Raw genomic sequence first — 14,598 nt, forward strand, 5'->3', positions numbered from 1 at the left:
GCCAGATAAAAGGGAGAGATGAGCAAAAAGATATTTCTGACTGCCCTCAGGAAGAGAAGGAAGGTGCTACTCTGGCCAGATTGGGAACGGAAAGCCACTTGCTTCTCCTGACAACTTGACTTCAATGTGCACTTGGGCACAGGGCTCACCTAGACATACAAGACAAAAGACCCAGATGGGACCAAACAAGAATGTGCTGCTGTTGGAAGTGAAGCACCTGATTCTATTTAAGGGTCTGAAAGATGTTGTGCTTCCTTGTAGGTTACCCCAGTCAGCATCAACTCAGTATGAAAGAACAAGTCAAGATAAGCACATGCTGTGTAACATTCATATGGCTCGGTTAGCTTTCATGTGAATAATTAAATACAAGTCCTGGAATGAAAACACTTCAATAGCTCGCTCACTGAAACAGAAAGACAGACAATTGCTATCTGTGGTGGGGAGGGCATAACATTCTTCACTTGCTAAAGAATCAGACCATCTTGCTGAACAGTTCAAAGTACGTTATGGAATAGATTCAGAAAATTTGAGGCTACCTAACTTGTGGAAACTGCAGGAAGATTTCCTGATATGTGTGTGATGAGTCCCCTCTGCCTGAAAGAGTTGCAGGGGACACTACTCTGTGTACCGCTGATCTCCAAAGCCAGGTGCCTCCAACTCGTTCAGAAGCTGCTGAGAAAGTTGGCTGGAAGACCTGTGGCTTGGAACCAGATTAAAGACCTAGGAAATCCTGTTACTTGCCAGAGGCACGAGAAAAGAGCTGCAATACAGTTGGCCCAATTGTATCCATTGTTCCTGATACGCTGTATTAGGACCTTTTGCAACAGCATCAGAGAGCTTACAGTATGCTACTGCTTGTAATAGCCTACACCAGCCAATGCCTAGAAATAAGCTTTCTATCTGCATTACTTTTATAATAGAGCATCTATAAAATACTCCTGTGTTGTCTAAGTTATGCACTTATATGGAATACAAGCCTTGTTGTTAGGTAAAAGCTCCAAGAATAAAATAAACAGAAGGGCTGGCTTGTTCTTTTTCCTCTATGTTCATTAGCATAGCCAGTCACAAAAGTGAAAGTAGGAAAACAAAAACATTTTCCTAGAGAAGTTCATTTTTAACTGAAAATATGTTTTTAATTATATATTTTTAGTCATCTCTTCAACCATTCAAAAAACATGTGTTCTTTATGTGCTTGGAGATTGGGGGGCATCATTTTCAATAACAATTCTCATTATTTTCCATTGAAAATGTAGACAAAATTTTTCTGACAACCTGTACTAAATAAAATGTGTAAAGCCTGCAAATATTCACTTTATTTATACCATGTTAATCACCACCGCATTTCTGGAACACCTAAATATAAATGTAACCCTATATTATAATTCCACTAGTTCCTGTCTGTTATTATGTATTCTAATTGCAGAAGAGTGTTTTCTGACTGAAAACACTGCGCACCACTGTAATGTAAACATTAAATACAATAAAATAGTAATGGGCTATTGTTGTAATTTACAGAGCTAAAAATACACAAAGTATCTGCAAAGAACATGTAACAAGATAGGATCAGGAGTTTTTAATGGTTTTTCGCATGTGGTTGACTGCAACTCAAAGTTTTGTTAATAATTGCATTAAAATCTGTCTCATTTATCACAACTTGCATCCTATGGTAAATGTGAGGAAAGAAATGGTCTTCCACTGACTCGCCCTGCCGGCTGCTGGTACAACAGGGTCATGAGCAAGGCTGGCTAAGCAAACCAAGAAGACTGATGTTTCTATTTATTTACAAAGGATATCTTCCTTCCTCTGGTCTGCCTCCCTCCTTTCTTCACCCCCGCAGTCTAACCCTGCCCTGTCTGGTACGTGGGCATGGTATTTGTCTTCAAAACATAACAAATAGAAGTTAACATTCACCAACTGTGACTTATCTGACAGCTCAGCACTCTGTTTCAAGTAGTTCACCATTGCAACTTGATTTCCACAAAGCCCTGCGTCATGCAATGGCATGCTGCCAGGTCATAGGCTGCTCAGTCTCTTGAAAATGGAAATTTGTAAAGTTCACTTAGCATTTTCCTCCTTCTCTTGCTGTACTTCATATATTAAGTGAAGAACATGCCAAACAGTATTATTGCAGGGAACAGAGATTCACAGATCAGCAAAACTGTCCCTCCTTTTTCAGCATGAAATTTTACTGATCTGTTTTGACTAGGGATTCACCAAATTCCTCTCCTATGAAGATTTTGTCTTTCTAATATTCTTCTCTGGAGTAGAACAAAAATTCTCCTATATGGTTCAGGTGTCAATTACTCCAGTCAAGAGGTAACATCCTCTCCCTCTCTCTAACCAGATTTGTTTCAGACATATTAGGGCATTGGTCCAGATTCCTGCTATGATCAACTACTTCCTGACCTCAGCTGCACCATAGGAACTTATTTTAAACATTTTTTTTTAAAGGTCCAATATGTTTTGTATGTTTTTTTTCTTTCCCCCTTTTAGAATTTGGAATAGATCAAGGACTATTTGAAAGTCAAAATGGAAAAATTCATAACAAGTACAACAACAAAAAATAATGAAGAAACATCTTATGTTCCAAAATATGGATTTTCCATTATGGCAAATTTGTCTGCAAGTGTTTCTTAAGAGAGCTAGTAACAGTTTATTTTGTCAAACGTCCACTCATATTTGTAACTATTTCAGGAAGAATAGAAACTTCTTAATCCCTTGGTATAAGGGCTGAGTCATCACAAGCCAAATCCCATACTCTGGGGGCCTTCAAGATCTGCATGGCAACAGTAACTTCCTTTCTTTGTTTTTTTTGCTCCACATCCAATCTTCCTGCCCCATTACCTCACACTGAAGCGATGCCGGAACCTGTAACTTGCAGGTGCACCCCCGGATGCCTAAGTCCAAAAGCAAGAGTATCACATTGAATCTGTGAGGTTGGATTAGTGGGCTAGAGCCCTTTCTTGCTTTCAGTGCCTCTGCACCACTCCAGAAACTCAGATTAACTTGAAAAACCCTGGATACAAACATGTGATTTGCTCCACCACCTGTGCTAACTGCTCTGATGGGGGGTGTGGGTGGCATTTGTAGAGCCCAATCTACAACACATCTCTTCATAGTCTCCAGAGAATATCATAAGACAGAAACATCACCAAACAACTTGCAGGGTGATACTCTAAGACATGACTTGTTAGTCTGTTCTTAGGAAACTGAGTTTTACAAGATGGACTTTCCCAAGGACCACAGAAAATTAGAATAATGTCCTAGCTCACTACTCTGGTCATCTGCAAGTTAAGACCAACCATTTCCTAATTGTATTTTGCTATTTTCTGCTGTATGGCACTGTGTTCATGAATTCTTGTTAGCCTAAGTGATAAGTAGTCCCTGTTGGTTACTTCTGTCTTTGTGCCCTCCCTACCTACCAGGGGAGACTTCCTCAGCTGAAGTGCAATATGTCCCAGCCTTCGGTCCACACACTAACTGTGTGTGGTGTGGAGTTCTGTCCCATGAAGAAGCAGTCACAAGTTTGGACTCTCCTCCTGCGTAACACAAAAATCCTCCCCTGTTGCTGTTAGTCTTTATCTTTGGTGATGGAAGCAAACGTAGGAATCTGCTTTTATCCATAATTTAATTTCACTGATACCTTTTTCAAAGCACCATGTCCTCTCTAATGGAGTGATCATACTGGTATTACTCAGAAGCGAGCAACAGAGCACCCAACCCTGACTCACTTTCTTAGCTGAACCTTCCTTAGACAGAGAAGGATTGAATAAAACCTCAGTAAAGAACTACAGACATGGCCTACAGTGATTAATTCTCTCCCACAAGTACAAGACACAGAGGGTGGTGCCTGACCATAGGTACCAAACCCTTCCCGTCTCTCTCTAGGGCAGGAAATCCTCACCCATATCCTGAAGGAGCAGGGCACCCCCTGCTGACCCTGCACCCAGAAGACAGGCACCTTTCCATATCCTTAAACCCAATTAAAAACAAACAAACAAACAAACAAATAAAAGAACAAATCAGTGGAAATCGTTGTGGTTTTGTTTGTTTGTTTGTTTTGTTTTGTTTTGTTTTTGTAGAGTCCCAATCTCATTCTTTACAGAATACATTTCATTTCTCTTCTCTCTTCAGAGGGAGTTGGTTCTCACAGCTCAAGAGTTGCTTAAGTTGCAAAGAAATAAGATTGCTCTTCTCTGTTCTGAGCTTTCCTTCTTACTCATGGCATCTTTGGAGAATTTTTCTGAAGTAACAACAGTTGCAGAGAGGAAAATTGGCTTTTATACAACGCTGTTATGCCTTTCCACTGTTGTTACCATAGCTGAAGAATAGGTCTGATTTCTTGTATCTTTTGCCCCTGTGGGACACTGCTGGAGGGAATAATTACTATTGTTCAGTTCTGATACAGCCATGTCCTCAGCTCCAACACCTGCACTGGCTTCTCTCATCAACTAAAGGTAGCTTTGGAAGAAGTGTACAGAAAGGCCATTAATACTTCAGTATTTCTACAGGAAGCATGAAAGAATGAGTGCTTGCCTCTGTCTTGTATTTGTCTGGGGACAATTTAGCTTGAGGACAATAAATGTGGTTCTAAAATCTGAAAGGCTTCACAGATGCCAGGTCTCAAATTATTTCAAAGTCTCAAAAACTTTGGAAATCAAGATCCATATTTTAAATTGAACACTTTCAGCTTTCTACCTGACGCACTAAAGACACATGAAGAATCCTAAATCCTATCTTCTAGCATTCAAACTCCAGATTTCTCCTCTTTAGGAAACGTCTGAGTAGCAAGCAGAATAGGTGAGGGATGATTACACCCCACAGAAAAAATGTGCACATGAAAAAATGTCATAAATCTCTAATCCAATCTGGACAATCTTGATTATAACAACACATTCTCTCTTAATATAATGCAATGTAATTCATTTAAATTCATCACATATGCCTAAAATTGAAGGAAAACAGATTCTTCTTTTCTTAGGGGAGGACATAATTCCAAGTCTTCTACCTTTTTTGTGTGTTTTCAGCATCTCACAAAGGCATTTAAAATTGCTGTTCTAATTCACAAGATATTTCACAAGGGCCATTTTCCCCCATACTACATTGCTAAAAAATACAAATGTATGGAAGCTTTTACTATCAAACCTGTTTTGATAATTCCTTGTTAAGTTTTTTATTATTATTATTCGAGAGCTGAAAGTTTTAAAGTAGTAGAAACTTCCAGTCTTTTCGATTAAAAATTTCAGTTTAAAAAACTTAAGTAAACTTGAAACAAAAATGAAACAAAACAAACAAACAAAAAAACTCAGTGCAGAACAAATATAAACTGAAGCACATTAAATGTTAAGGAATAAAACACTGTTTGAACCATGAGTATGACAGATGGAAAAAGAGACGGCCTCTTTCCTGAAGATCAGTCAGACTAAGGGCTTGTCTGATCTTCTCTGCAAGACGATTTCACATTCTCTGATTAAGAAAGTCTTGTATCCGGTTCTCACATACTTTCTTCTGGGCAATGCATTCTGCTTCAGTCAGTAGGAATACTATTGTCATGATGGTTCACACATAAAAATTTGGATTTGATTAGCTGCTGTTGATTCACTAACCACTTTCAGTACTGAAAGTGACATCAGAAGCTCACCAAACACCCTGAGAAGACTTGAACTGCTACGTTCAAGGTAGCTTACACCACAGAAAAATAAGGTAGCAACATCTACAGACATTTAACACACCACTGGGCAGCTGCATTAACCTGATCCTGAACACAAGCATCATTTTTACACTCAGATGAAACACATTCAGATCAAATGAGTTCCCATAACCTAGAGTGGAAGCAGCAAAGCTGTGTGCTCCTGCCCTCAGGTTATCACGGTCTGGGAGGAAAAAGGGGACATTTCCTAGCTAGCTAGCTGTGAAGTGTTTAGAAAGCAGCGCTACCTGGCCATTGAAGCCAGGCAGGACCCAGGGGCTTTGCACAACTTTGATAAATGGAGGCCATATGTCTTCAATGAGTGGAAGGTGGAGACAGTCCCTTGGCCCACTCTTCAAAGCATTCCCTCTTTCTGACTAGCATTGCTTTGGTCTTGCCTGCGTTCAACTTGAGCCAGCTGCTCTTTATCCAAGAGTTTATTTCCTGAAGGCATTCCAAAATCCTATGGCCAGTGTGAATATACTGTCAGATTAGACCATCTAATAGCCCTGTCTGCCCTCAAAAACCTCAGAATTGCTGAAGTATTAGCACCTACAAGGCTCAGCTGAGATTACAGCCTGCTGAGATTATGCACAGGAAGGCAGCCCTTGCCTGGAACAGTTTCCATCTGAAATTAATAAAGCAAATGCAAAGGCAATGGGGTTATCCAATGGCTGCAGGATTCCCCCTAGGAGTGGTGAAGGCACACCAGGCATGGCCAACCTCCATTCCAGTACTTAACTGCTCCACAAGCTCCCTGGTAGAAGAACTTTGACAGGAGATGAAGGAAGAGAACTTTGTAAAAGGAGAAAAATATTAACCCCAATTTCCAGTTTCTGAATCCAGAAAGTACCTCAGTCTTAGAACTCTTTTTTGCCCTGTAGAAGTTTATGGTTTTTCATACTAGACTATTTTGATGACTTAAAATATTTGCACAAAAATATATACTGACACCTTGTTTTTTCCAAGACCTGTTTTTTTATGAAAATAATGCAAGTATATCTAAATATAATCAACCAGAAACATTCTTTTAATCATATTTCTTGTCTTCTTCTCTAAGAACCTATTTGTTGGATATTTATTTATTTATTTATTGCAGGTCAGAAGCTACCAGTACAATCAGCTGGTCTATTTTCCTACCTAACGGACCTTAAAATAATCTTCAGAAATTTCTCTACTGAGCCCAGTATTGCTGCTCAAGTCAGAGGATTTCCCCCAGATCTTTGGCAAATCAGAAATACATTTTTGTGGTCTATATTAAATCAGTAAGACACTGCAGACAAAAAAATAATAAATAAATAAATAAAATAGCCCCTGTATTTTAATTCTCACACATTCATTCTACTTGTCATAGAATTAAATATCAACCAGTTAGCTAAAGCCCTAATCAATTAATGTTCACAATGTGCACTGAGTAATATTGATCGTTACTGTGTGCAACTTTCTTGTGAATTTTGTTTTAACTCATCAAAACTGAGAATGAGAGAAGTGCTAATGTCAACCTCGTGATCATAATCATAAAATCTTTCTAATATATACCTGCTGCTACATCTTTTCATGAGAAAATCTTATTTTGGCCGGTAGAGACCAAGAGTAGCTGTTATACTTCTGTGCAGAGGAAAATCTTCCTGACATAGGGAATACAATGAAGGGTGGTGAATGAGACTTTCAGGTCTTTTGTGCATCAAAACAGATCCAGCCATGCTGGCTTTGCCTAGCTTGGCATCTTCGTGGCTGAAATCCAAGCTGATTCCCTCAGTACCACAGATGCATCAATCCTTGCTACCACTGCCTTTTATATTTCAAGCTATGGAGAGCACAGTGCAGATATATGCAGGTGGCTCTGAAGCTTAGACTGCAGTCCTGTGGCAGGCATGCAGATAGGCAAGATGGGGAAGGTACTGTCCCTCCCCAATACCACCCTTTTGTTCCTGTTTATTAACACAAAGTTCCACATTGTGGAAGAAATATATATATATGTATATATATATATATATTACTACTTTTGGATTTTGTTTATCCTTGAAAATAATGTGGCTGCACATGAAAAGCAGTGAAACTTTCTGGAATCTGCACATGCAGAAAAATATTGCTAACCTCTACCAAAAATTCAGTTGGCACTTTTCACCTTTCGCCCCCTTAATGACGAAGTTTTAGGTTTTCAAGCTTTCCTTCCCTTTTACGAGTGATATATATATCATTTTTTCAGATGTTTTTTCGTATCCCATGAGTCTAAAAATTAGCACTTCAAAAACTGGAAGAACTGGTAACATTGCTGATTGGTCACCAAAGAATTAAGTCAACATGGCAACAAATGTACAGCAGGAACATTACACATGTCAACAATTTCCACTAGTATATTTACCACAGTGGGAGAGGTTGGGAGCAGAGTCAGCCTATCTTTGAGAATAAACAGCTTTCAACAGTTTATAATTAGACAGTGGACAAGATAACACATAATGACTGCATATCTTCTATTCCCCTATATTTGGATGAAAATAAATAAATAAATAAATTGTAAATTGCTTTCTAAACAGATAGATTTCCTGTATTACCCCAGCCAGTTTGAGAGCCACTATGACTTTTGTTATGTCTAATAATGGCTTTTGGATGGAATTCTGGCTCTCATTTTTTTCCTATATATTTGGCATAGATCATAACTCAATATCTTGGATGAAAAAAGAACCAGAAAAGTCATTAACTTTATAGAGCAAAATAAATTCATTATGGTGGGCTAATAGTATTAGCCCTCCCTCAGCTGGCATTGCATCAAGGTCACTGTTATGGTAGTAGGTGAGACTTCTTGACTGAAGCTGAGAATGAGAGAAAAGGATGGAACTTGACAAAGCCACAACTGTCATGACTATAAGATACTGTCTGGGGACTTCATGGGCTTTATTATGTAATAAACAATTGAGTAATATATATAATTATTCCAAGAAAGGACACAAATCAGCAACAAGAACACAACATCAGTGAACCCCCTGAAGTATGATCCTTTGTGAAGGCCATAACCATCAGGAATAAATGCACTTTTCTTTTTTTTTTTCTTCTCCTGCTCTGTCACTCCCATCCCCTACAAACATTTTATCACATCTTTTAAGAAGGATATGAGAATTCTTAATCCCTTATGAACATTGAATTTATATGTAGACAACAGCCTGAACAACAACAACAACAACAACAAAACCTACTTCCAAAGCACCTCAAACTTTGTGAGAAATGTGCACTTAGCTCCTGCCTGGTATGACCCAATCCAAATGTTGTAACAGCAAAGTTCAGAAAGGGACAAAAATGATGGTGACTGGGTAAAGGAAACATTTGGTTATCAACAACAAAAGGGAGATTTCTGTTCCAGGAGTGCAACACAAGACTGGTGTCGTCTCAGAGACTCGTGTAGGGACAAACCAAGGCTACACAGCACAGAAGCAGAGTTTGTAACAGGAGATTGGCAACATTTACCCACATCTCAAAACATTTTTCCACCAGGTCCCAGATAGCAACAGTTATACCTGATACTTTCCCCTTGTTTAATAAAATTTTCGACATATGATTTTTCAGTTCTCTTTCTCTCTCCTTCCTCCCCCCATCCAAGTGCTATGATCACTGGAAATAATATTAAAAGTTCAAGACCTGAAAACACTTAAAGCCATGACTAATTTTACAGCTTAAGGAAATCCAAGATGACATATAGTAATTTTACATATTTGTGCAAGTGACACTAAGTATTGTTAGGCCAGCACAATATTCAAATAAGAATTGTGAACTTTTATTCTCAAGAGCATGGGGTATTCAGGTCCCAGGTTTTGCTAAAGATCAAGAGGGAGTCTCTGAATCACAGTCCAATTTAATCTATGATTGCTTCTTTTAGGAATGTATCAGAAACTTCCTTTTTACTTTGCTATTAATCAATGTGTGAATCCATGTCCTAAATTTCCAGTGCAAAAGTTGCTCCACAACCTAGAGCAACTAGGTGTTTCTGAAAAGGAAGGACTGCTCTCACAGTCAGAGCTAGGCAATACTTTTCAAATAAAATATTTTTTAAGAAAAAGGTAGATTTACCCACATTAAAATATTTCACTCATTAAAATGCTTTCATTGACATCTTAACAGCATCTTAAGTTCTTGCATGCTGAATGTTTGTTTCAATGTTTTCCTGGCATTTTTTTTAAACTGAAAATCAATTGCCTTTTAAGTTATTTAAATGCAACTTTTTTGTAGCAATGTCAGAATACAAATTCATTGGTATTCCATTTTGTACCTTTTTTTCCCACCCCAAGTTTGTTTCATTTGAAATATCTGAGAGTCAAGGTGTCAAGACTGCTAGTGCACTGGAAAATAAGTTATTGAAAGTGGTCTAGCTGTGCCAGTTGAAGGTTTTACAAATATTCTGAAGTAAGGACTCTGAGAATTTCAGAAGAGCACAGAAGTGATTCAGCATGCCTGTCTGAAGCACACGCTTAGCAGGAGGATTTTCAGTTTGCAGGATCAGGTTGCGTACCGGCACAGCCCTGGTGAATCAATGGAACAGCTTTGGTAACTGCACACCAATGTAAACGAAAGTCTCCTCAGTGTGACTCTACATTTTAACTTTACTTCTAACCAAAGCTAATTTGGGAAACAATAATTAGCCACTTTTCTCTCAAATGTCAAGCCACAACATTTGCTCTTGTTGCCACCAAAAAAAAAAAAACAACACACACACAAAACCTCTCCTAACTATTTGATATATCTTAAGCAAAATGCTAGAGATAAAAAAAGAAAAAGCTTCAAAACCACTGTAGGAGGCTGCAGAATGACCTCAAGACCTGGTTTGGTAAATTTATTCCTACCTTTCCTCACAAGAGTCATCCTGTTAACTTCAACAGGACTGTTGGCACAGGCAGACTCATGCCCAAGTGCTCAGAAGATGGAGGGGATGAGCTATTACAAAGTAACTGAAATTTGGGATTTAAAACCCTCACAAAAATGGCTAATGCTTCAAAAAATACCTGCTGCAGCCTCTGAGGGCTGTATTGGCATCCTCAATACCCTATCCTCATCAGAGAGTAACTCTCCCAGCAGTGATCACTCCTGGCAGCAGTAGCATTTCCCACCTTGCTCCCCATTACCGCCAGTGTGTTTGTGCTCAAACAGGACCCTGGGCATGCAGTAACAAGCACAATCTTGTAAAGGCAGAGAGAATCCTGGCCCTGCCTCCCCGGCTCACGCAGCTGGCAGAAGAGCAGGAGGGCCATGACGCTTTGCAAATTTTGGACCCCATTCCCTCTCTCCATCCTGGGGGAAGCGGGAGGAGAAATGCAACTCTTGAGGGTGAGTCCCGTCCTACTTCTCATACAGAACTGAGGTGACAGCAAAGGTTTAGACCTCAAAGCATGGGGCAGGCCTGTCTCTAGGCAGCCCCTTGGACAGGATGCCCCATGGTCTGTAACACAGAAGCTTTCTCTTTACAGAGGATCAAACAGCAGCTTTATTATTATTTGCAGAAGTACACCAAAATGACAGGATTGGAGGCTGATAGATTCTGCTTATTGCTGGCCAGGGACCTCAGAGTATTTATACCAAGTGCTACCTCCCTTTAAAAAACACATATAACATCTACCATCAGTTTCCTATTTGTTTATCCACGGTACAAGTCACACAGGGGCAGTAATTCATCTCCCATTTAGAGATGTTACATCCAGGCGCTGAGAGTGTACAGGTCATTTATGAGCATACAGCTCATTTGCAGACCATTTATTACGCCCATTCATCTCACAGTCTCTCACTGGCGTTGCCAATATAAGATAGCTGCTTTTCCAGTTCTACCAAGTTCCTCATTCCCAACATATCCGAGCATCTCCGTGATATTAATGAACATCTCTTCACAATGCTCCCATGAGGCACATGGATATTATCACCATTTACAGAGGACTTGCCTATGGCTATACAATCTGTGGCAGAGCTGGGAACAAGACCAAGAAATCCGGTGCTTCAGTGCTCTTCCTCTGCTCCTTTTTATGAGCTGGACACCTGTTCACTGGTGGAGGACCACCAAACAGCTATCAGATGGTAATAAACTTTTACAGTCACTACAGACCTGAGATGGATTTGAACCAGCATTTTAGAGGTGCAAAAGCTTTATATATAGCCTGTTATTAGTCCCTCGAGCTAGGTATTCCTCTGGTGGATGGTTTGTTACCCACTGTAAATGTGAGCTTACGATGCCAGCAGTCTCCAAAAGGAGGTATCATCATGCACTCAACATTATTTAGGTTTGACAGAGAATTCATACGGTGAGGGTGTGTGCGTGCCTGTATGCGTGTGTGTGTGTGTGTGCGAGTGTTTTTTTCTCCCATGGAAACATTAAGAATCAACCTTAAGGATGTGAGCTTAGTTTAAATGTCAGCTGAAAAACAGCTGCTAAAAAGAGATATAATCCACAAGCCAAAAAAGTGGGGCTGGGAGGAAGTTGAAATGAGAGATGTTTGGTTCGCTAATGCTCCTGTGTGAGGATAAAAGGGTGAGATGTGGGGAATCTTCTTTGGCACGAGGTCCTGCAAATTGTTCTGGAAGATTCGGGTTAGCAGAATATGATCTCCCCATATGGCAGTTTTGAAAAAGTGGTGAAAGAAGTCCAAGCATATGCAGCAGTGATGTAACAGGGCCAGAGGGTTCAGGCACCTGTGACTTTCTAGCCACATTAAGTTCTTCAGAAGCTGCTTTTTGACTTAGCAGAGCAGAGTTTTCCATCACATATGTGTAAAACATTTCATCCATTACAGGTTTCTTGGCTCTTCTGGATTGATTTTGTTCATGTGTGGGGAAATTTAAGGAAACAAAACAACAACAAAAAAGCTTCTGAAACACATTTCTTCTCCTGTTTCAAAATTTATCACTCATCCCCTTGAAGCACGAGTCTCCTCTCTTGCATTTGAAATGTCAGCTTTTCAGTATTGTGTTTTGTTATTTGTTTGCATACTACTTACTTAGCACAATTAACAAGCAGAGCTGCATGAACTTTCACCTATCAGTAGGTATCTTAGGCAGTGCTACAATACAAGAACAGTAATAAATCACTGCCTACTATCCACTCTAAAACTTTACAGAAACAATGTGTGAGCTCTAGCCACAGGCAGACAAACAACTGCCTATCCCTCCTCATATCAAAAATGACTTAGAGCAGAGTTTTCTCCAGATAGCCATAATCCTCAAATAATCCTCACTTGCCACAACAAAAAATAACAGAAAAAAAAAATATTCACTGTTGCAGTGCAGCTGTCTCCTTTACCTTCCACTGTGTCTGGTAAATGAGGAAAGGAGAGAGTATGGGGGCTCCAAGCAGCTATGTGGGGCTCAGAGTTCATCACAGACCTCAGCTCCTATGCAGGTTCAAGCCATCACCATGAGGAGAGCAGGAATGCAGCCTGTGGAGGAGTCCCAGCAGATCCAGGATTACACCTGAGTCCACAAAGAATGATGCTGCAGTCTCCAGAGCAGGTTCCCAGCAAAAATCCGTCATCTTCCACCAGTTCGGGTTGCTGTTCAGGGCAACAGCTGGGTAGACACAAACAGTAATACTAAAATACCTTAAAAAAATAGGATGTCAGCCTTTACATCATGTATACTGCTCCCGTGATAGGTGCAGAAAGAGAGAACCTGACTCCAGTTATCCTGAAGCCTAGCCTTCTGAAATTCAGCCTCTTGTAAAAGCAAAGGTAACATTGACTCCTACTTTTCTGAAACTAGGGATGAAATCATCTTGTGCTGCTTAAACATTGAGCTTGCACATGATATTTCAGCCATCCAGAATGAGCTAGGGTCAGCATGGTCCTTCAGGGTGTTATCTCTTTCCCTCATCATGTTCGTTACTCTGTAATAATACGCTTGAGGCCCCACTCACACAGCAAATTTTGCGAATTAAAGCAACAATTAGTTCATTGTGCAGAACTTCAGAAAGTTGTCAGGCTTTCCACAGCCAAAGCTGTAAAGGCTGGGCTAGCACTCAGCCCATCCTCAAGTTCTCACCCTCCAGCTAGAAGAAGAGCAGGAAAGATGTGCCAGACTTAATTTGTGCTCCCTCTAGCTTTTGAGCCATCCTGAATTCACCAATTCCTTTAGTTTCAGGAACACATAAGAAAAAATATAGTTCTTTTAAATGCAGCATATTACTCATTACTCTCTTGTTGAATTCCTCATACAATTCCAGCTGTATTTTACCCTGAACTGTATCGCAACATGTTGGAGTAGGTTCCTTAAACCTGTCTAGGCAACATCACAAGTGTTTGGAGAGCTGCATTAATCTGCAAGCTTTCACCAACCATGACAACACCCCTTGATGCACTGGCTGCACCCACAGATCAAGGTGTTGGCAGAAAGTTCCCTCCATGGAGGCCACTGACTGAGCTGCTCACCTTTGTCTGAGTGTAGATATGGGGTGGGAGGTGGAGGGGCTGAGAGGTTGAAAGGTTTGCTGCCATTAACCACTCTGGGGAGAACAAGCACCAAACGGGAGCCCTATCTCTTTCAGCAGTAGCACCTCACCACTCATGGACCAGTGCGGTCTTCCCCTGCAGCAACCCCAAAGGAAAACCCACAGGAGGGTGAGCTGCAACTAACCAGGTGCCTGGCAACGACACAGAGAGCCACCATGCAGCCAAGAGACAAGGGTGAACCCCCCAGACTCCCCCACAGAGTGCTGAACCCCACCAGCCACCCCGGCTGGGCAGCGCCACAAGGTCTGTGGCAGCGGCCAGAATTAGGGCCGTTCTCTGGCATTTGACGTTGTTTGTGACAGCACCAGCAAAGCATCACAAGTGGATACTATCAAGGATTACTATTTGTGTATTAGTGAGTCACAATACGCCAGATTCATAAGAGCCAGATGTCACAGCTGACCCAGACAAGGCACTTAGACAGATCCCACGCGT

This window comes from Anser cygnoides, chromosome 2 (assembly GCF_040182565.1).
Source record: "Anser cygnoides isolate HZ-2024a breed goose chromosome 2, Taihu_goose_T2T_genome, whole genome shotgun sequence".
NCBI classification, from domain to species: Eukaryota; Metazoa; Chordata; class Aves; order Anseriformes; family Anatidae; genus Anser; species Anser cygnoides.